Raw genomic sequence first — 25,025 nt, 5'->3', positions numbered from 1 at the left:
GTGCTCCACACTGGGGGGGAATCAAAGTGAGAGCAGCATGTTGAAACATTCACCTTCATCATCTGCTGTCTCATCACGTTCTACACAACATGAGTGACAGCTGCCTGTTCAAACCACTTCATCTAGCAGCGGCTTGAATACTTGTAGGAGACTTTGTCCCTGAGCGCTGAGCTGTCCTCTCCATACCTGAGAGTGTCCAGTCTCCAGCGTGGATCCTCCAGTCCAGCAAAGAGCAGCGCAGCTCCAGAGTCTCCTGCATGATTGTAACTCAGGTCCAGCTCTCTCAGATGGGAGGGGTTAAAGCTCAGAGCTGAGGCCAGAGAAGCACAGCCTTCCTGTGTGACCAGGCAGCCAGACAAGCTACACACACACACACACACACACACACACACACACACACACACACACACACACACACACACACACACACACACACACACAGAGAATTATTACTGGAGGTAAATCTGGTCTGATTTGGAACTTGTGGTGGAACTGTTTGACCATTGAGTGAAACTGACCTGAGAGTTTCCAGTGTACAGTGTGGACTCCCCAGTCCAGCAGAGAGCAGCTTCACTCCTGAATCCTGCAGATCATTGGTACTCAGGTCCAGCTTCCTCAGACTAGAGGAGTCTGAGCTGAGAACTGAGGCCAGAGCTTCGCAGCATTTCTCTGACAGCTGACAGCCTTTCAAACTTCACACACAATGAACAGAACACGTTAGAAACTGTTATTAATGTTGAATTTGAAATGTGTTATTAGACTTTTTTTAGTTCAACTAAATGTCAATACTGTAAATATGAAAAACTACGAATTCAGGTAAGTAAAGATTCAGCAAACTCCAAAAAAAGTTTTTCAACTCTACTCTAAAGTCTGCCTTACTGTTCGACTACATGATAATGAATAGAATACGAATATAATAACACAAACAACTTATACCATCATTAACAAACTGAATCTAAGGTACACCTTTTACTGTCATGGCAACACAAATAGAGTGAGATTGAGGTCTTGTGTTTGATAAGAGGAGTGGTAATGGCGCTGCGATGCACGCATGCTAAGGTTTAGTTCAGTGCTGGGTTAAATAGTATTGCAGCGCCAGCTTGATCGCTCTATTGGGAAACAAGACCCACTTAAGTTCCCCTGAAGACACTCTGCTTTAATCAGAAAACTAAAACACTGGTTTGTACTTTGTGCAAAGTTTCATTTAAATGTCACCGCAGCACTATTCAAGAGCATGTAAAGAAATGCACTATTCAGGATGACCCAGAGAAGAAGATTAATCCTAATTGGAGCATATTATCCAATCTGCAGCCGGTTATTATTAGTAGGTATTTGATTGAGGAGGAGGAGGAGGAGGAGGAGGAGGAGGAGGTGGAGGAGGAGGAGGATGAAGAGTTGGTTGGTGAGGAAAGAGATGTCACGGCGCTGCTGGTAAAAACAGAAACAGACCCCCTATCAGTGCTTACGTTAATTTGTAAAGTGGGAGGTCCCGGAGCGCAGAGGGGGGGTGGATCCAGTGACTCAAAACGGGGGTTGGTAACGGCATACACTGCCTACGTAGCTTCTCTGACTAAAAAAATCTAAACAACGCTGTGTGTACATCAGGGCAATGTTTATTTTAATTACAGAACATTTAACACTAAACTGCATGGGTGGGAAATGTGAAAAAAAAGAATACAAGGCAGCAATTATCCATCAGAGTATTAAATTACTAGGATCAAAGGATTGCTGCGTGCGCGCCGCGGTGCACCGGTTAAGACATGCACACTGCCGTGCACCGACAGTAATGTGCACGCCGCGGTGTACGGACCCGGACCGCAAGGTGCGCGCCTCAGCTTGTATTTTGGGTTAAACTGCGTTTCTTTGATGTTGTGGTTTGGAAAATAATCCCATTACTTTACCGTTAATATCAATCTAAATTAATGCACTGCCAAATATGGACCTTGTTAAAATTCAGACGTGAGATTTTACTGGGGCACAGCAGATCAATACTGGTCCTCTGATGTGGAAATTGTGGTGGAACTGTTTGACCATTGAGTGAAACTAACCTGAGAGTTTCCAGTGTACAGTGTGGACTCCCCAGTCCAGCAGAGAGCAGCTTCACTCCTGAATCCTGCAGATCATTGGTACTCAGGTCCAGCTTTTTCAGACTAGAGGACTTGGAGCTGAGAACTGAGGCCAGAGCTTCACAGCATCTCTCTGACAGATCACAGCTATTGAGGCTGCACACACAATAAATAGAATACGTTAGGAACTGTGATTCATTTTGCATTTGAAATGTGTTATGAGAAATGTTTTATTAGTTTACCTAAATGTCAATACAGTAGATCTTTAAAATATGACTAATTTAGAATTCAGATAACTAGAGATTCAGAAAACTCCAGAAAATGTCCATAAAAATACTCAGTTCTAAGAAGAACTGAGTATTGCCAAACTGCCAAGGTTTAGTTCAGTGCTGGGTTAAATAGCGGCAGTATTGCAGCGCCAGCTTGATCGCTCTATTGGGAAACACGACCCACTTAAGTTCCCCTGAAGACACTCTGCTTTAATCAGAAAACTAAAACACTGGTTTGTACTTTGTGCAAAGTTTCATTTAAATGTCACCGCAGCACTATTCAAGAGCATGTAAAGAAATGCACTATTCAGGATGACCCAGAGAAGAAGATTAATCCTAATTGGAGTATATTATCCAATCTGCAGCCGGTTATTATTAGTGGGTATTTGATTGAGGAGGAGGAGGAGGAGGAGGAGGAGGAGGAGGAGGAGGAGGAGGAGGAGGAGGAGCAGGAGGAGGAGGAGGATGGAGAGTTGGTTGGTGAGGAAAGAGATGTCACGGCGCTGCTGGTAAAAACAGAAACAGACCCCCTATCAGAGATAACGTTAATTTGTAAAGTGGGAGGTCCCGGAGCGCAGAGGGGGGGTGGATCCAGTGACTCAAAACGGGGGTTGGTAACGGTATACACTGCCTACGTAGCTTCTCTGACTAAAAAAACCTAAACAACGCTGTGTGTACATCAGGGCAATGTTTATTTTAATTACAGAACATTTAACACTAAACTGCATGGGTGGGAAATGCGAAAAAAAAAAGAATACAAGGCAGCAATTATCTATGAGACTATTAAATTAACCAGGATCACTGGATTGCTGCGTGCGAGCCGCGGTGCACCGTCTACGACATGCACACTGCCGTGCACGGACAGTAATGTCCACGCCGCGGTGTACGGACCCGGACCGCAAGGTGCGCGCCTCAGCTTGTATTTTGGGTTAAACTGCGTTTCTTTGACGTTGTGGATTAGAAAATAATCCATTATTTGACCTTTATTATCAAACTAAATTAATCCACTGTCAAATATGGACCTTGTTAAAACTCGAACGGGAGATTTTACTGGGGCACAGCAGGTCAATACTGGGGCACAGCAGATCAATACTGGTCCTCTGATGGGGAAATTGTTGTGGAACTGTTTGACCATTGAGTGAAACTAACCTGAGAGTTTCCAGTGTACAGTGTGGACTCCCCAGTCCAGCAGAGAGCAGCTTCACTCCTGAATCCTGCAGATGATTGGTACCCAGGTCCAGCTCTTTCAGACTAGAGGAGTTGGAGCTGAGAACTGAGGCCAGAGCTTCACAGCATCTCTCTGACAGATGACAGCCATTGAGGCTGCACACACAATAAATAGAATACGTTAGGAACTGTGATTCATTTTGCATTTGAAATTTGTTATTAGAAATGTTTTATTAGTTTACCTAAATGTCAATACAGTAGATCTTCAAAATATGACTAATTTAGAATTCAGATAACTAAAAATTCAGCAAGCTCCAGCAAATGTCCATAAAAATACTCAGTTCTAAGAAAAAAAAAATATTTAACTTTACTCTAAAGTCCACCTTACTGTCTGACTACATGATTATGAATAGAATAGGAATCTATAAAACAAACACCTTATACCATCATTAACACACTGAATCCAAGGTAAACCTTTTACTGTCATGGCAACACAATTAGAGTGAGATTGAGGTCCTGCGTTTGATAAGATGAGTGGTAATGGCGCTGCGATGCACGCAGACTGCCAAGGTTTAGTTCAGTGCTGGGTTAAATAGCGGCTGTATTGCAGCGCCAGCTTGATCGCTCTATTGGGAAACACGACCCACTTAAGTTCCCCTGAAGAAACTCTGCTTTAATCAGAAAACTAAAACGCTGGTTTGTACTTTGTGCAAAGTTTCATTTAAATTTCACCGCAGCACTATTCAAGAGCATGTAAAGAAATGCAATATTCAGGATGACCCAGAGAAGAAGATTAATCCTAATTAGAGTATATTATCCAATCAGCAGCCGGTTATTATTAGTAGGTATTTGATTGAGGAGGAGGAGGAGGAGGAGGAGGAGGAGGAGGAGGAGGAGGAGGAGGAGGAAGAGTTGGTTGGTGAGGAAAGAGATGTCACGGGGCTGGTGGTAAAAACAGAAACAGACCCCTATCAGTGCTTACGTTAATTTGTAAAGTGGGAGGTCCCGGAGCGCAGAGGGGGGGTGGATCCAGTGACTCAAAACGGGGGTTGGTAACGGAATACACTGCCTACGTAGCTTCTCCGACTAAAAAAACCTAAACAACGCTGTGTGTACATCCGGGCAATGTTTATTTTAATTACAGAACATTTAACACTAAACTGCATGGGTGGGAAATGCGAAAAAAAAAGAATACAAGGCAGCAATTATCTATGAGACTATTAAATTAACCAGGATCACTGGATTGTTGCGTGCGCGCCGCGGTGCACCGTCTACGACATGCACACTGCCGTGCACGGACAGTAATGTGCACGCCGCGGTGTACGGACCCGGACCGCAAGGTGCGCGTCTCAGCTTGTATTTTGGGTTAAACTGCGTTTCTTTGATGTTGTGGATTAGAAAATAATCCATTATTTGACCTTTATTATCAAACTAAATTAATCCACTGTCAAATATGGATCTTGTTAAAACTCGAACGGGAGATTTTACTGGGGCACAGCAGATCAATACTGGGGCACAGCAGATCAATACTGGTCCTCTGATGTGGAAATTGTGGTGGAACTGTTTGACCATTGAGTGAAACTGACCTGAGAGTTTCCAGTGTACAGTGTGGACTCCCCAGTCCAGCAGAGAGCAGCTTCACTCCTGAATCCTGCAGATCATTGGTACTCAGGTCCAGCTCTTTCAGACTAGAGGACTTGGAGCTGAGAACTGAGGCCAGAGCTTCACAGCATCTCTCTGACAGATCGCAGCCATTGAGGCTGCACACACAATAAACAGAACACGTTAAAGTAACTTAGATCTTTTAATTTCAACATAATGAAGGACTTGTGTTGAAAATCTTAAATTTGAGTCGATGTCTTATTAATTTAACTAATATATACATTAGATCTTTATGTTTATTCAATATTGGAGTTTTTTGCAGTGTTTGAGACTCGTATAGTATATTAATTTTACTTTTTATTGAAGTATTATGTATCTTTTGTGTTGTATTGTAATACATGCTATAATTCATCTACAGAGATGTTTTGTTAATTAGGGTTACAACCAGCGGCGGTTACAAGGGGAGGGGGCTAGCGGGGGCTTGAGCTCCCCTGAAACAGGCCAAGCCCCCCCTCCCAAAACCCCAAGTCATTTTGTTATGACTAATATTTAATTTAATTTTAAAATATGTTTTTAATAATAATGTGGCGAGAAGCACGGGAACGACCAGACAGGAGCCTATGTTATAAGAGTCTGACACTCTCGTGTCCCATTATCCACACCACCCTGAGAGAGACTTTATGTAAACACACACACACACACACCTGAAACACACATCCTATCGCCCACAACCACGACTGCCTCAGTGCCGCCGACCCTCCCAGGATCAAATGCGGCACGTGGTGAAGCCGGCCATGATCGCCACAATAATATAATAATAATATATATATTTATATATATCATTAATGAAGACATCGAACTGACTTATATGTAACAAAACTGAACGATGAAATCATGTTTTTCATTTGTGTAAGTGTTGATGACCGTTGCTGCTTGTTGTGTGATTTGAATGTTTGATTCGTATCATATTGTAGTGTGTAGTAATATTTTTTGCGTCAAAATATATCAGCCTCTGCTATAAACAATCTAGCCCCCCGTAGCTCCTGCAATCATAATTATATGGTGCTGCTACTGGTTACAACTAATAAGTAAATGCTTAAATATCATTTAGCTGGGCGATCTCTACAAAGGATTAAGTACTCTCCTCCTTTGTCTCTTCCCTCTCTCTCCTTTTACCTGCTCACTCGTGACCTCTCACCCTTCCCCCAGATGACCCGGACGTCTCTGTGTCAACGCATCCTACCGGTTAAACCCAAACAGTGTCCATATAGCCAAACGTAGTGAACAAGGTTAAAATGTTTTAAAATAATGGGTTACCTGTTATTAATAATAAACGTATATTTATGAATCTATGCGTATCAATAATTATTTATATTTATAGCTACATATTTAAATACAGCTGTATTTAATTATTATTAAACAATATTCATTTTTCTTTCCTTATTTCTTAATTCATAATAAATAGTTTTTGAGTTTGACTTTTCAACCTTGTTACACGATATAACGTTGTGCATATTGAGATACATGGTATAAGATAACCTCAAAAGATGTTTTCTATGTCATCATAACTTTTATATTCTACTATAAGGTATAATGTGTTGGGAGTATTGTGATACATGTTTATAGTGAACCTACAGAGACGTTTTAAAGGCTTTGACCACTGGCAGCAGCCTCAGAAGACCCTTCTCTGAAGCAGAGTATTTCTTCAGGTCAAACACGTCCAGCTCCTCTTCTGATGTCACTAGGATGAAGGCCAGAGCTGACAGTTGAGCAGGAAAGAGAGATCTTCCGGAGAAACTTCCTGATGTCAGGTACTGTTCGATCTCCTTCACTAGAGAACGGTCGTTCAGCTCATTCAGACAGTGGAACAGATTGATGCTTCTCTCTGGAGAGAGATCTCCATCTATCTTCTCCTTGATGTAAGACACTGTTTTTGTATTGGTCACTGAGCTAGTTCCTGTCAGTCGCAGCAGACCAGTTTTAATCTGAGTGGTCAGTGATCTTTTTTTCTGTCCCAGCAGACCTCGTAGGACAATCTGATTGGTCTCCAGAGAGAGGCCCAGGAGGAAGCGGAGGAACAAGTCCAGTTGTCCGTTCTCACTCTGTAAGGCCTTGTCTACTGCACTCTGGTGGAGGAGGAGGAGTTTATCTTGCCCAGAGGTGGGTGGTTCTTCTGAGAGCAGATTGACACCATCGTTGATGAAGGTCAAAAAGACATAAAGGGCAGCCAGAAACTCCTGGAGGCTCAGATGGACAAAGCAGAACACCTTGTCCTGGTACAGCCCACACTCCTCTTTAAAGATCTTGGTGAACACTCCTGAGTACACTGAGGCTGCTCTGATATCGATGTGACACTCTGCCAGGTCTGCCTCGTAGAAGATCAGGTGGCCTTTCTCCAGCTGGTTAAAAGCCAGTTTTCCCAAAGAAACAATAATCTTCCTGCTCTCTGGACCCCAGTATGGATCCGTTTCAGCTCTCCCATGATACTTCCTGTCCCCCTGTATCGACTGAACCCAAAGGAAGTAGCTGTACATCTGAGTCACGGTCTTGGGCATCTCTTCTATCTGGGATTTTTTTAAGATGTCCTCCAGAACTGTAGCAGTGATCCAACAGAAGACTGGGATGTGACACATGATGTGGAGGCTTCGTGATTTCTTGACGTGGGAGATGATTGTGTTGGCCAGCGTCTTCTCTCTGAATCTCTTCCTGAAGTACTCCTCCTTCTGTGGGTCGGTGAACCCCCTCACCTCTGTCACCCTGTCAACACACTCAGCAGGGATCCGATTGGCTGCCGCAGGGCGTGTGGTTATCCAGATGCGAGCGGAGGGAAGCAGGTCGCCCCTGATGAGGTTTGTCAGCAGCACGTCCACAGAGGACGGCTCTTTGACATCAGTCCAGGTCTGGTTGTTCTGGAAGTCCAGAGGAAGTCGACACTCATCCAGACCATCCAAGATGAAGAGAACTTTGAACCGTTCATATCTGCAGATTCCTGCTTCTTTGGTCACAATAAAGAAGTGATGAAGAAGTTCCACCAAGCTAAACTCTCTCTCTTTCAGTAAATTCAGCTCTCTGAAAGTTAAGAGAAATGTGAAGTGTATGTCGTGGTTGGCTTTGCCTTCAGCCCAGTCTAGAGTGAACTTTTGTGTTACGATGGTTTTACCAATGCCAGCCACTCCAGTGGTCATTATTGTTCTGATTGGTTGATCTCGTCCAGGTAAGGGTTTAAAGATGTCTTCACATTTGATCGGTGTTTCTTCCTTGGTTGGTGTCCTTGAAGCTGTTTCAATCAGTCTGACCTCATGTTCTTTGTTGACCTCTCCACTGCCTCTCTCTGTGATGAAGAGCTCTGTGTAGAAGTCATTCAGACCCGTTTGAGTTCCTGCTTTAGGGATTCCCTCAGACACACACTTTAACTTTTTCTTCAAATGAGACTTGATTTTATCTTGGCACTGAACAGCAGCAGATCCTACATGGGAATGAACAGAAGACATCAGATAGTGGATGGTGAAATCACTTGAAGCATGTTAATATTTCCTGTAAAATGATCAACTTCATAATATTTACTGACTTCATTAATTGTGGTTCCAGAAGCTGGACGTGACAAGGAATGGATACATATTTTTTTCTTTTTTGTTTGTTATTTACACATCAAAATCATTGGTCTAATGATAATAACAATGATAGTGAATCAGTTGAAATTAACTTAATATGCTGATATAACAAGATAGTCCTGCATCTCTTCCACTTATTCCACTTATAGTTATTCTGCTGTTGATTGGCTTAACATTCTTTAACCTGATGGACGCACCATAACCTTTCATATCTTCATATTTAACTTCATACCCCACAATAACACTGCATATCTGGATCAAACCATTAACCTGATCGAACCACAATAACACTATATATATCTGGATCAAACCATTTAACCTGAAACCCCCAGAACAACCCTACATAACGATCAAACCATTTAACCTGATCGACCGACAATAACTGTTCATATCTGGATCAAACCATTTAACCTGATTGACCGACAATAACCGTTCATATCTGGATCAAACCATTGAACGCCCAAGAAGAAAGATATCTCCACATTGATGAATTATAAATGAAAAAGTCCCTTAACACTAAATTAGATTATGTTATTTAGTCTGAACAGAACAAATAAGAGTCTCATACTACTCTAAATATACATTTTCATTCTGTTTTCAAGATAAGAGTCTTCCGCGCTTCAAAATAATAGTCTCCTCTGTCTTCAAAATAAGAGTCTCTTACCGCCCCACAGTGTGTCAGCCAGTTCCTCCTGGTTCATCTCCATCAGGCAGAACTTTGTGATGTCCACCACTCCCTGTATGGCGCGCCTCCTCTGCTCCTCGTTCTTACCATCCTCCTCCTCCTCCTCCCTCTGACTCTCTGAGCATTGTGGGTAATCTGAGAAGAGATCCCTCCAGAGCTTCTTCATCTCCTTATCTAGGAAAGCGTGTGCGTTCTCCTCAGCCCTCTGGAACAGAACAAACATCAAGGAGGACTTTACTCTGAACTCACTGAGGACATCAGAAGCATCTGTCCTGGATTCACGTCAGCTGGTCTAAAGAGGGAAGCCTGGAGACTATGAGCTCCACAAGAGATGCTTTCTAATGATCATGTAGAGCTGAAGTCAGATGTCTTGGTGGACATTTACACACCTTGATCAGCTCTGTTTGATGCTGCTGTACAGGCCTGGTAACCTTTGAATTCTTCTGGTGTGGTCTGTGAGGAACACAAATACACACACACACACACACACACAAACTATTAATTGTTCTTTCCTGACCTGTACACACAGTAGCGTACCGTGGGGTTTAAGTCAGGGCCTTCAGTGACGAACTCCACCAACGGCCAACCCCCAAACACTCACACATGCACACAAATTTCATACAAGGTGCCAACACAGCCAACACAACCATAATATGCGCTACTGCATAACACCCACAACAAGACAGTTGATCTTCAGCAACAACAACAGCGCACACGGACACCACTTTGCATTACCGCAGAGCTAGAGTAATGCAGCATCACCATCAGATCTTTCCTTATGTCACTCTCACACATGACAAAAAAACAAAAAAGCCGCAGTAGTTCACTATCAACTCTCTCACTACCGCCAACGATTCAAAATTCACTGATGACATCACCGGGGGCCAGCGGCGGCATATTGCTGGGCCCTGGGGCCGTTCTATTACTACACATCAACCATTGATTGGCTGATTACACACGTCAGTCAAATGTATTATCCAATGGGAGGTGGCCGCTTCAGCGAAAGGCTAGCACTACTTTTAGTGCTGGCCCCGCCGGTCCATGTAACCTGGCTGGGAGGCGTTATTCAGCAGAGCTCAGCCTTACAACAAAAACGGTTTTCCTTATGGAATTAAATATTATGTTGTAAGTTCTGAAATACATATGGAATTAATATGCACTCAGACACAAATTAATGTAACTTTTGAAAAAAAAAAAAAGTATATATATACATTGTTTAGATTTTGACATGGCCAGCAGAGAAGGCCCTGCTGGCCATGACGGCCCACCACTGTGTAAACATCAGTATCAGCAGAGTCTGATTACAACCATCGTCTGTTTGAAACTCCTACCTCTCCTCTCTGGAGGGGCGTCCATCTTGAAGGTTAGGAGGTATATCCATAGAGTGGTCACTCTTCATGGAGACACTGCTGGGTCCAGGGGAGTCTGCTCTCTGCTGCTGCTCTGGGCTTCACAACACACACACACAGCTGTTACTAAGACTAGTGATGGAGTCATGATTAGGGATTGGGATCATTAAAATGTATTGATATCAATACCATTTTCGATACTCCTTAACGATCCAAGTCTTTATCGATACCACTATCGATACGTTTCTTAATTGGTGGAAATACGAAGCGTTTTAAGCGATGAGGAAAATATTTAGGAAATAAATAATTGCATTTAAAATTAAATATGTAATTCTTAATAAATATTGACATCAGTAGTTTTAGTTATATAAACTAAAATGATTAGAGCACTATACAACTGTATTAGTAACACAGAAACATGAGTAATATAGTATTACTCATGTATCTCACCAAAAACTCAATTGACTGTTTCTTTATGTTACATTTGAACGCATCATGATAACAGTCGTCTAACTGAGCCAACCTCAACACATCATCACGCAGCACAGCTGAAACTTTATTTACTTTTTAAGATAACTAGCTTGTATGCTACCGATTACAACACCGATTTCACGATTGGATGACTATTTTTAACTGACGGGACTAGCGACAATGTCTGTGTGTGCGATTACCGTTCGTACTTTGAGTGGATGATTGAGACAGGCCCGTCTGTGGTGCGACAGGAGAAGGAGACAGTCTTATCAACTCGGAGACAGTCGAAGGTACTGCATTTGGTCTTTATTTGATGCACAATGCTAATGTGCTTGGCCATTGAGGTTGTGTTCCCCCCTTTACAATAAATGATGTTCGCCCTTTTCGCCCATTCAGCAACCCCTCGCGAGCAAAGTTAACTGCCAGACTTCACTTGTTTTACTTGTAGTACCCGTTTGCTTACAATTCCATTCAAAAACATTGGTGGACACGCTGCAGTGATTGGATTGGTTTGATTTAAATGCCGTGACGTGAATCGATGGACACAACATTACGTTACAGGACCTACGGGACAAAGAAAATAATAAATGAACGACGGGACTCGGTAGTGGTATCGATAAGCACAAACAGTAAAGATTTTCGGGTTTTGAAAACAGTGGAACCGGGTCTTTGATAGAACCGGGTTTAGATCCCCATCCCTAGTCATGATGTATCACTGCTGAGCTCTGAGATGGAACACACGCGCACACACACACACACACACACACACACACACACACACACACACACACACACACACACACACACACACACACACACACACACACACACACACACACACACACACACACACACACACACACTCTATTGTTCTTTCCTGACCTGTAAACATCAGCAGTCTGATAATAACAAACCGGTCTGTTTTCATCGTCTGTTCGGAACTCCTACCTCTCCTCTTTGGAAGGGCGTCCATCTTTAAGGTAAGGAGGGTTATCCATGGACCAGTCACTCTTCATGGAGACACAGCTGGGTCCAGGGGAGTCTGCTCTCTCCTGCCTCCTTCAGAAAAACAAGAACCATCAAGTTAGGATTTGTGGATGTCGTTTCATTTGATCATTTATTGCAGGACTACTCAACTACTTTCTCATGACTTTTGATTTCAATAACCTTTGTCATCTTATTGAAATGGAAATTTAAGGGGGGGGGGCAGAAAAAGTTATTATGGCACTTAAGCACTTACATGTCGACATAAAAGCACACAAGTACCCTTCGTACTGTGCATAGTGTTTATTCACAATGTGTTTAGCTAACATAGAAAATAGAGCAGTTCATTTCTACATTTCTACACAGACCTGTGTTATTCTTCATGGATAATTTGTTTCAACAAATCACTTCACCTCCAAAGATAAATTCAAACAGATTCAATAAATGGGCCGTTTGAAATACATTGAACCTTTAAACATTAAACCTGTAAAGTCTGCTACAAGTTGTCTTGACTGTGACTCCTCCCTGCCAGAGCGACTTAATGACTTTTTCTGCCGTTTTGAGAACAATGGTGCCCAGACTAGTTCTCTCCCACTTTCTCTGTTGGATGGGCACTTTTCCATCCCAGAGCATGATGTCCGTAGACTGCTACGGCATCAGAAAATCAACAAAGCAGCAGGGCCTGATGGTGTGACACCAGCTGCTCTAAAGAGCTGTGCAGACCAGCTTGCCTCCATACTCACTTACATCTTCAACTGGTCTCAACACAGCAACGGTACCTGCATGTTTTAAATCAGCTATGATCATTCCAGTGCCCAAGAAAAGAAACATAACCTGTCTTAATGACTATAGGCCTGTGGCACTTACTTCTGTTGTTATGAAGGTACTTGAGCGCCTAGTCTGTAGGTACTTCACGCTAGACCCTCACTAATTTGCCTACAGGGCTAATAGGGGAGTGGACGATGCAGTTTCACTTTGCACACATTTCATTCTGCAACATCTGAACACTAAGTCCACCAATGCCCGTGTACTGTTCATTGATTTTAGCTGGGCTTTCAATACCATCATTCCTGTCAGACTGTACAATTTTCTCCTGGCTGCAGGAGTTGATGCTGTACTTTGTCAGTGGATCTTAAACTTCCTGTCCAGTAGGAAACAGTGTGTTAAAATCCAGAATAATGTGTCATCACCAAGGATTGTGAACACCGGCGCCCCACAAGGGTGTGTCTTGTCACCTCTATTATTTTCACTGTACACTAATAATTGTACATCAAACTCTGCATCTGTTAAAATGTTAAAGTTTGCAGATGACACCACAGTCATAGGCCTCATATCTGATGGGGAGGAATCTACCTACCGGAGTGAGGTTGAACAGCTGGTGCAGTGGTGTGAAGACAATAACCTTATACTAAATACAACCAAAACCAAAGAACTCAACATTGACTATAGGAAAAGGCAGGCCAGCACCTTCCCATCTCCATTAATGACCAAGTTGTGGAGTGGGTCTCCTCCTTCCGCTTCTTAGGCACCACTATCCACCAGTCCCTATCATGGAACCTCAACATTAGTCTTATTATTTCCAAATCCCATCAGAGGTTATACTTCCTCAGTCAGCTGAGGAAGTTTGGGGTAAGTCAGGCAGGCATGACCCATTTTTATCGTGCAGCCATTGAAAGCGTGCTCACCTTCTCCCTCCTGGTCTGGTATGGTAGTGCTACCATCCAGGACAAACAACAGCTTGAGAGGGTAGTACGCAGGGCCTCTGAAATCATTGGCTGTAGTCTGCCTACCATAGGCTCGCACTATGACGCCACAATTTCCAGGAAAACTAGGAAGATCATCTCTGACCCCTCTCATCCAGCACACCACTTATTCACACTCTTACCATCAGGGAGGAGGTACAGCAGCATCACAAGTAAAACAACACGCTTTAGGGATAGTACCTATCTACAAGCTATACGCCACTTGAACAAGCACTAAGCACTTTAAGGTCTTTAAGATCTTCATGGTCTACCTCACTTGCAGTTTTTGCACCACTGTACTCTACTTTACTGCTGTCATTCCCCGCGAACCATGCATTGTGTGTTTTTCATGTGTGTTAAGTGTTGTACTCCTTGTTATTTATGTGCCGTTTTTGGCTTTCTGTCTTGTAATGTTGTGTTGTTATGTTGCTGTGTAATACATGTGAGCACACACACACACACACACACACACACACACACACACACACACACACACACACACACACACACACACACACACACACACACACACACACACACACACACACGCACACACACGCACGCACACGGATGCACACGCAAACGCGCACACAATCTATTGTTTCCTCCTGACCTGTAAACATCAGCATCAGTAGTCTGATAACAACAAACCGGTCTGTTTTAATCGTCTGTTTGAAACTCCTACCTCTCCTCTCTGGAGGGGCTTCCATCTTTAAGGGTAGGAGGTAGACCCATAGACCAGTCACTCTTCATGGAGACACAGCTGGGTCCAGGGGAGTCTGCTCTCTCCTGCCTCCCTCTGAAAAAGTTAGGACTTGTGGATGTCGTTTCATTTGATCATTTATTGCAGGGCTACTCAACTACTTTCTCTTGATTTCAATAACCTTTGTCATCTTATTGGAATGGAAATTTAAGGGGGTGGCAAAAAAAGTTATTATGTAATTTAAGCACTTATATGTTGACATAAAAACATTGAGGTGAGCTTCATACTAGGGATGGGCGTGAGGAATCGATTACTCGAGTACTCCTCGTTACAAATGAACTCGGTTGGTGGACAGGCAATCTCGAGTTTGCTTATACACACACAAACAAAGTTTTCTGAAGCAAATGTATCCATTTTCTGTTGGCGCCACTAACGCATGGCGTGGGCACAAAGAAAATTAAATGCATCCATTTCTGTGTGGCGCGTTCCGTGTCGTGTGCAGGCACGCCAGAATTCAAAAAGTTAAGAGATGGCGGTTAAAGCAAAGCGCAGTGAAGAATTGAAATACTTTAAAGAAATAGGAGGTCATAAGGTGAAATGTAAAATATGCCAAGCGAAATCGAGCTACCAGAGAGTACTATGCTGCAACATATGCTCCTGAAACACAACGGTGAGTTCGGGAAAGCAGACCCGCAGCAACCAAGTGTGTCGGCTATTTTCACCGCCGCAAGACGCAGCTGTAATCCCGGCCGTGTAGAAAAGATCACAACGCTGAGTATTTCCATAGTCCATTTGCTGCCGTTTTATTTGGAGCTTTAAATTATTTGCAATGGTTAGGCTACTTGTTTCGTTTTTTTTTTTTTTTTAACTGTTACAGGCCATGGTTCGACGTGATTTAAATTGTGAGACGCATATTTATTTTTGTAAGGAAAATGTGTTTTGAATGTTTGCAAAAATAAATAATGAATACTCTGATAACTCTGACTGTTTTGATGGAGAATAAGCATTACATGTTTGGTTGGTAATATTGCCGTTCATCATCAGGCCTATTCCTGCTGCAGATGCGTTGCATTCTAAAAATAGATTCGATTTAACGAGTACTCGATTGATCCTCGAGGAATTCCTTCGATCACTCGAGTTTGGAATTTACTACTCGTGCCCATCCCTACTTCATACTGAGTGTTTATTCACAATGCGTTTAGCTAGCATAGAAAATAGAGCAGTACGTTTCTACATTTCTACCCAGACCTGTGTTATTCTTCATGGATAATTTGTTTCAAGAAAACACTTCACCACCAAAGTTAAATTCAAACAGATTCAATAAATGGGCCGTTTGAAAGACATTGAACCTTTAAACATTAAACCTGTAAAGTCTGCTACAAGTCGTCTTCATATTAATTTCATTAATTGGATTGCTGTGTCCAGTCCTGTTTGAAACTCCTACCTCTCCTCTCTGGAGAGGCGTCCATCTTTAAGGTCAGGAGGGTTATCCATGGACCAGTCACTTTTCATGGAGACACAGCTGGGTCCAGGGGAGTCTGCTCTCTGCTGCTGCTCTGGGCTTCAACACAACACACACACACACACACACACACACACACACACACACACACACACACACACACACACACACACACACACACACACACACACACACACACACACACACACACACACACACACACTGTTACTCACACACACAGAGTCATGATGGAGTCATGATGTATCAGTGCTGAGCTGTAGTTAACAGTAGTTAATAATGACCCCCACTATATATATAGGGGCATATATATAGTGGTATTTGGACTTTGAAAGCTGGTGGGCAGCATGTCTTGGACTACATTTTTGCTCTCAATGACTGAAGCTATTGGTTGTAATTTGGCTATGTTTATTTTCATTACAATTGCTTTAAGAAAAATAAAGAAACAATACCAAAAGTGATGCCACTTAAAATGCAACATGCTCTGAATCATTCACGTACATCCATTACATAATATCAAACAGAACGGTCAGAGTAACGAACAATTAAAAGAACAACAAGAACGTTATTTCACAACTATTTACATGGGTTGTAAGCATAACACTGTTTGAGCCAAATGTGGATGAGATGTTTAGGATGGGTTGTTGGCTTAGCTCAGGAGGTAGAGCAGTTGTCTAGTAACCGAAAGGTTGCTAGTTCGATCTCCAGCTCCTCCTAGCTGAGTGTTGACGAGTCCCTGAGCAAGTTAACCCAAACTGTCGCCTTGCATGGTTGACTCCCGTCGGTGTGTCAATGTGTGTATTTAAGTCGCTTTGGAAAAAGCGTCTGCTAAATGCCCTAATTGTAATGTTTCAGAATCTTAGGCCAATTAAGATCTAGGGACTTCATTTATAGATCAAGTCAACCCTCCTCGCGGCCTCCGCCCGGCCGCGGGCTACGGATCCCTTAGCTAGTCACACCCACTCAGAGGAGGACTCTCCTCCTCCCTCCCGTTGAGCCCCATGTTATTCACCGGCCGTGTGTGTGTGTGTGTGTGTGTGTGTGTGTGTGTGTGTGTGTGTGTGTGTGTGTGTGTGTGTGTGTGTGTGTGTGTGTGTGTGTGTGTGTGTGTGTGCGTGTCTGTAGTCATCAGTGTGTGTGGATGGTTCAGTGTGTCTATGGGGGCTAGCAACAACCTAAGTGATTTACTGTTGCAGCGACCGGGTATGTTGGGGTATGCCTAGATGAGCGAATGAGCATTAGAGTCTGCGAACGTTAAAGTCTTAAAGGGAAACTGTGTAAAAATGACTCCCATCTAGTGGTACAATTGTATATTGCATTCAAACTAATAGTGCTCGCTTGTTCAAAAACTACGGTGGGCAGTATGTGCCAAGAAGCTGTGTCATGACATCCAATACTACCTCATCGAGTCATTCGAGTGATGATGAGGTTCGTTATTTCAAACTGCATTGAATCATTAGTGTAAGCTAATGATGTATGAGTAATTACTCCTCGAGCAAGACAGTGAATTATTTCAGTCATCATTCACGCTGGCTCAGAGAGAAAACGCGTTTGCATTTCCTGTACCACGTAGTGCTTTTTGTCCCTCTCGGCAGTTCATAGACCGGAAGAACATGGAAGCCTCCATGAAGCTTACCCGTCCTACGTTACTACATATTAATCAGGAGGATAAGTGAGATTTTTGGCAGAGATAATCTTACACCAATGAGGACTTATTTATGAATGAATACGTTGATTTGAGGTAATAAATGACTTAAAAAATTACACAGTGTCCCTTTAAACGGGGTGTTTTAACTAATATATTATACTATGTGTTATTCTATTATAGTATTATTTTGACATAAAAACACTATAGTTATCCGTATATAACAATGGGAAAGACGGGGCTGGTATATACTAGATATGTTCATTAATATGTATATTAAAGTATGTAGTATGTATGTAACCTATTTCGATGGTAGGCATTATGCATTAACGTTAAAGGTTTTGTCTTAAACTGTGGATATGTCTTATATAAACGTCAAATTATCTCGTGTGAACCTTGTCCAGTCTCATATCTCTCTCTCTTATTCCATTTAATGAGATGTTGACTGATAACATAGGCTTTTGGTTGTGGTAGCAGCCATGGTGACAATGGCTGGCTGCCACAGGTCGCTCATTCAGCCACACCTCTGGTTGGTTGCGACCTATTTGCCGCCAAAAGGGTCGCGACGTTGTTATGGTCGCGACCTAGGGGCCGTGTCCACCAAAAGCCTTTTTAAAAGGCGGAGCGCTCCGTGCACTGCTTTCAACGCGTTTGTGCGCGCCGCTCAAAAAAGGCACACGAAGCGTTTTTCGTTTACGTCATTAAATACGCGTCATCGCTTGTATTCATAGATATACAGCTTCTATCTGTAGGCTCCATCATCTGGCATCTGACACCTCAACGTCCTCTCTGGTTGCTCATACAATTTTATTAGAAAATGAATGCAAGATTAATAGCGCTTCTTGCCGTGGCGGCGGAGGCTGCGGACGATCCCTCTGCGCCTGTCGTGGTTGCCCGGAGGAGAGTGTGGGTCCACAGCATTAATCGTGGCCTGGTTGCGCTTTGTCTGGTCATGATACGCCTTTAACGTGAGGTCGTACAGGACCGGACACTCACTCACAGCTGTTATTAAACTTTCGTCCGACATGTTTCCGTTTGTGTTCTGTTGATACTTTCAGCCTTGCCTCCTCCTCGATTTTGATTGGTCGTTCGAAAAAAGCGCCGATGACGTGGAGCGCTTTTCTTCAAAAGTTGAACTGTTTTCAACTGGGGCGCGCGCCTAGAAGCGCGAGGCGCGCGGAGCGTTTAACCATCCCGGACGGCTTTTTAAAAGGCGCGCTGCATGCGCGTCCTGCCATAGAGAATGCATAGCAGACAGGTGCTCCGCCTTTTAAAAAGGCTTTTGGTGGACACGGCCCCCCAAGACCGGTAACCATAGCAACGGCCCCCTAGTCGGTCAGCCTGCCAGAGCCAGCGGCCAGCAGCCAGCGGCCAGCAGCCAGCGGCTGGCCTGTCGTCGCAGCCAGCCAGCCGATACCAGCCAGGCGTCGCTGCCCGTCATTACGTCGTGTGATTATCATACCGTCGTACTAAATCATACAAAAATGTTAAAATGAAAGGGTCCGATTACGTCAATGAGTTTGAGTAAAATAGCAAATATATACCTGACCGTGGAGGGAGTCGAACAGCCAACGTGTTGGTCACTAACCTAGCGTCACTACCGCTTGTACCACCATGGAATTGACTGATAATCGTTGCACTTATATTTAACTATATCACTCTATAACGAAGAACTTTGTACATAACATTCAATATTAGGCTTAATGACATTTAACAAAACAAATATATAGGCTATATATAAGATATAAAATACATTATTTGAATACGCCACAAATTACAACTAATAAATTGTATTGATACTGATAGACCAACGATTTCTTCATTTTAAACTGTAGGCTTACTTCAATATAAAAATATAAAAATAATATTTGCAATAAAGAGCTGTACGAAGCTTTCGCCAGAGAGCATGGCTTTCTGGTACTTCAACTGTCGCAAAAAACCCGTTGATAACATGCAAATAACTGATTAAGGACCGCCTATAGACTTTGAGTGACAGAGCCAGCCAGCGACCAAAACGGCAGCCAGACGAGAAAACGGCAGCCAGACGAGCGACCAATGCGACCTACGTCGCGACCAATGCGACCTACGTCGCGACCAATGCGACCTACGTCGCGACCAATGCGACCTACGTCTCGACCAATGCGACCTACGTCGCGACCAATGCGACCTACGTCGCGACGCACGTCGTTGGCCACTCAGAGAGCTCGGCCCTCCTCTCCCCAAGAGAGAGAAGAGGACATCCATGGGTATATGGATGTATGTATCTGGTAGAGAATTTATTTATGCAGGGTAAAACCAGCAGAACAATAATTTTAAACACTAATCACATGGTTTTGTTTAAGAACCCACACGACAAATATCAGATTTTGTTAATAGCCAGGCAGATGTTCCTGTGTAGGACAAAGTGTTTTCTAGAGCCCTTTGCCGATGCTACTAGTACGCTGTATGGCTATCTGCTAGTGGACTTTAAAGCCACGACGCCCGACACTCTACGGCCAGACAAGTGCTGGATACATCAGTTTAATCAAACCCAGGAACGGTAACCAGGACAAAGTGCAAGCCATTGTGAACCCCATTTAAGTTCCCTGTTCTTCAGTGTGTTGTTACACTACATTACCCATGATTCAATATCACAGGGCCCTCCCCATGTGCCTCAGTGCAGCCAGACGGCTGCACTGAGGCACAGACATGTCGTGTGCTGTTGCATTTACATACACCGGTAAGACAGACCGGCCAAGACGCATGCCCACAGTGTGAGGACTGTGTGTGTGTGTGTGTGTGTGTGTGTGTGTGTGTGTGTGTGTGTGTGTGTGTGTGTGTGTGTGTGTGTGTGTGTGGGTGTGGGTGTGTGTCAGGGCATACACTAAAGCCCTTAATGGGCCCACCTGATTAGGACGCCCTTGTAAATAACAGCAAAGCGTGTCTTTCACCAGCTGAGCTCAAACAATGGAGGACAAGCACCTGCGTGTGGCTTGATTGATGTGTGTGTTTCTGCCGGGTCAGGGTGGAGGGAGGGAGAGGGTTTAAAGGGTGTCCATGACGAGGTAGTTGTCGTTGTCATTGTTGCCATCGTTATTCGGCTTCTCAACAACGATTGCGTCCGAGCACCTTAGCATTGTTTCGCCGTTTGGAAATTATCGATTAATGGATGGCGGACTTGGTTATGATGATCCATGTTTGCTCACGGCCAAAGGTCTTTGATCAGAGAAAGGATTTGGATCCAGGTTTAAATTATTTACTTTAGATTGTAAAAATAGGATTGTTTTGCACCTCAAGTGGAGTCATCAAAAGGAGTTAATTGAATCTGAAGTGTGTGGACTAAGTTTGTAACCTGTAACCGAAAGGTTGCTAGTTCGATCCCCAGCTCCTCCTAGCTGAGTGTTGACGTGTCCCTGAGCGACTAAAACAATGGCTCAAATCCAATCAGAAGTGTGACCACTAGCTGGACTGGACACTAATTGAACATTACTTTTTAGTGCATTGTCATATCCTGTGTGCATCTGGTATCTTTATAATCATGCAATGTATTGTGCTGTGTGTGTGTTGTCTCCTCTACTTTGCATTTTATCTATTTGTTTGCTGTCTCTTCTATTTGTATTTTATCTATTTATTTGCTGTCTCTTCTATTTGTATATTATCTTTTTATTTGCTGTCTCTTCTGTTTGTACTTTTTATATTTATTTTATTAGGGACTACGGATGCAAATTAGCAGCTCTGCTATAATCCGGCATGTTTACAAAGATGTTTAAACATCAATGTTCATTAATGTGCACTGTCCCTATTCAAAAATAAAGCATTTATTATGATTATTATTAATATCATTAACTGTGCCTGCAAAAATAAAAGGGTCGATATTTTTGCTTGAGAATTGAGGCAGGCGGCAAGACCTTTAATAATCCAACATGTATTAAAATAATTGTCAGTGTCAATACGAATTAGTTTCTATTCTTTGAATTAGAATGTACATTTCCTGAACATTTAGGCTTTCGGGAAAATGCTCAAATTAAAACAAAAATAACAGCTGTTGATTGTTATGCAACAGGAAAAAGATTGCAGTACCGTTGTTTGAGCACCGGGGCAGACCGTGTAAAACACACGAGGGTGAATGGGGCTAAACGCTATCAAATAAGAATCTCTCGCTTTCAGCTGTGCAAGGGCTATTTGCTGACGCTCTGCAAGTAACACAATCTACAGGTTTATGTTCCCGCACCATTATTTGCTTAAAGGTTGGGTATGGGATTTGCGAAATGCCAGCAGATTTTGAAAATACACAACTCAAATGGTCCTACCCCCTCTCCTTCAACGCTGACTCTGACTCCACCCATTCCAAGTACATGGACGCGCAATCATGCACGAGCGAACACAGATGCGCGAGAGCGAGTCATTTGCTAGTTAGCTAGCTCCAGTAGCTACCGCAGGATAACAAAAAACAGAAGCTTGCTCTGGGTCACGAGGTTTGAGTACGTGCACGAAGGGGTCGCGCGCGGGGGAGGGGGAGTGCAGTACGACCCTTTGATTGACGTACTTACTGTCCAATGCAACTCGGTGGCAATGGAAATCATTGGCTGGAGTTTTTCGACCCCTGCCCGTTCCACAGATGATTGACTTGTTTAATTTTCATGTCAGTACTTCTAACTCAGTGGCTGTAAGTGGGTTATGATAAGGATTTCAAGTAATTTAGCAAAAATGGCCAAAAAAGCGAATTCCATACCCAACCTTTAAGCACTTTCGATGGATCTCGAAAGTCCCCCCCCCCCATGAATCATGGGTAATGTAGTGTTACAACACACTGAAGAACAGGGAACTTAAATGGAGTTTACATAGTGCAAGCCTTTGTACATATACACTTGACCCCCACATGCCCCTCACGCACACACACACACACACACACACACACACACACACACACACACACACACACACACACACACACACACACACACACACACACACACACACACACACACCCATACACCCATACACCCATACAGACAGGAATTGGAAGGGGGGTTGTGGCCCCCACCCTCGCAACCAAGACCGGAAACAGAAGTCCCCTCGAATACCCCTATAGTGGGGATCATTAATAACCACTGACAACACTCACAGACAGAGATCCTCTTCTTACCTCTGAGCTTTGCTCCGGCGGCCATTTTCCCCAGACAGAGCGGTCTTCGAGGTAGGACCCCCATCCCCCTCCTCTCTCTCCTCATCCATAGTAGACTGGAGACCTGGACACAAACACAACTCCTTCTGAACTGAGAAGATCATTGTGACTGCGTCACACTAAAGCATTATGGACGTCACGTCATGGATCATAAATATGAACCCCACGACAGGGTCTACCGGAAGTGGCGTACTTACGAGCTCTATTAAACTGTAAATCCGCAGTCACTACGCACACATATTTAACTTACATATCAGCACATTCAAAGGACTTCTGACAGTCCTTCTTTTAATTGGAGTAGCATCAAGACAAACGAACGGGTCAGAAATGAAGTAAAACATGAACTAACGTTGTATTCTCTACAGTAAACTCATTATTATATACCAGTAACCTACAGACAATATAACCGGTAGTAAACTGGTTGTTCATTATTATATACCAGTAACCTAAAGACAATATAACCGGTAGTAAACTGGTTGTTCATTATTATATACCAGTAACCTACAGACAATATAAACTGTAGTAAACTGGTTGATCATTATTATATACCAGTAACCTACAGACAATATAAACGGTAGTAAACTGGTTGATCATTATTATATACCAGTAACCTAAAGACAATATAAACGGTAGTAAACTGGTTGTTCATTATTATATACCAGTAACCTAAAGACAATATAAACGCTAGTCAACTGTCGACTTACCTTACCTTATCTACTCCGGGATTAAAATGCGTCCATACGGTATAAAGCTGTAAAATTGTAAATGTAAGGGGGAAAATGGACGTTAAAGTGTTTATAAAACGAGTTAATCAGGTGAAAGGTTTAAAAAGCGGAGGAAGGGCTGCTCGCTGCGACGGACCGTAAGATGAGGAAGTCAAGGAGCCGCGCCTCTCAGGGAATGTCACGTGTTTTCGGGGAAAGCGAAACTACGCGCACGCACACACACACACACACACACACACACACACACACACACACACACACACACACACACACACACACACACACACACACACACACACACACACACACACACACACACACACACACACACACAGCAGCTCAAGAGTCAAAAGGAGAGCAAAAGAGAGACAAGTAAGTACACAGAATACTGGCTCAGTATGAGTATAAGTACACAGGATACTGGCTCAGTATGGGCATGAGTACACAGGATACTGGCTCAGTATTAGCATAAGTACACAGGATACTGGGTCAGTGTGAGTATAAGTACACAGGATACTGGCTCAGTATGAGAATTAGTACACAGGATGTGTGTGTGTATAATGTGTGTGTACTGACTGTGTACTGTGTGTGTACTGTCTGTGAGTATTGTGTGTGTGTGTGTGTGTGTGTGTGTGTGTGTGTGTGTGTGTGTGTGTGTGTGTGTGTGTGTGTGTGTGTGTGTGTGTGTGTGTGTGTGTGTGTGTGTGAACTATGTATGTACTGTATGAACTGTTTGTGTACTGTGTGTACTGTGTCTGAACTGAGTGTGTACTGTGTGTACTGAGTGTAAAACCCCTAAAACCATATGTTCTATTATAACTGAACTCAACGTGCTCTGGATGATGTGAAGGCCAAAATGAATTAGTATGCTAAGGTCTTCATTAAATGATCTGCATTCAAAATGACACTTTTAGATACCTCGTCTAGGGCCTACTGCATTGCGGACGGACGCTGCAGAATCACCAGAGTTGCTGGGTTGATGTTGTAACTCACAGGCGTCCCCAGCAGGGGGCGCCAGTAACACAGCAATATGCAGGAGTTCATATGCGCCATCAGTGAGGGCTCAGATTCGGTGTGCGGTGAAGATATACTGTATAGTTATTAGCCACGTCTTCAAATCCATCTCACGGAAGGTATTTTTTTACACGCCATGATTGGCAGAGGGTCTTTGACGACTGCTTGTTAGTTAATTATTGTGTTCCGCTCAACATGGTGACGATATATTTAGTCATTTAGCAGACGCTTCTATCCAGAGCGAGCTACAGGGAATTCAGTCACAGGTGTTTTGACATAAGGTTATAAATAAACACAAAGAATTATAACATGACAAAGAACCACACACTCCAACGCACAGACACACAC

At 43.3% G+C, this 25,025-nt stretch overlaps 1 pseudogene; it reads right to left on the bottom strand.

Moving 5' to 3' along the window:
• Positions 1-7,819, bottom strand: LOC115542992 (NACHT, LRR and PYD domains-containing protein 3-like; annotated as a pseudogene).
• Positions 7,820-25,025: the final 17,206 nt, after the last annotated feature.

Source organism: Gadus morhua, chromosome 4 (genome assembly GCF_902167405.1).
Source record: "Gadus morhua chromosome 4, gadMor3.0, whole genome shotgun sequence".
NCBI classification, from domain to species: domain Eukaryota; kingdom Metazoa; phylum Chordata; class Actinopteri; order Gadiformes; family Gadidae; genus Gadus; species Gadus morhua.
This window is presented reverse-complemented; position numbering and strand designations above follow the sequence as displayed.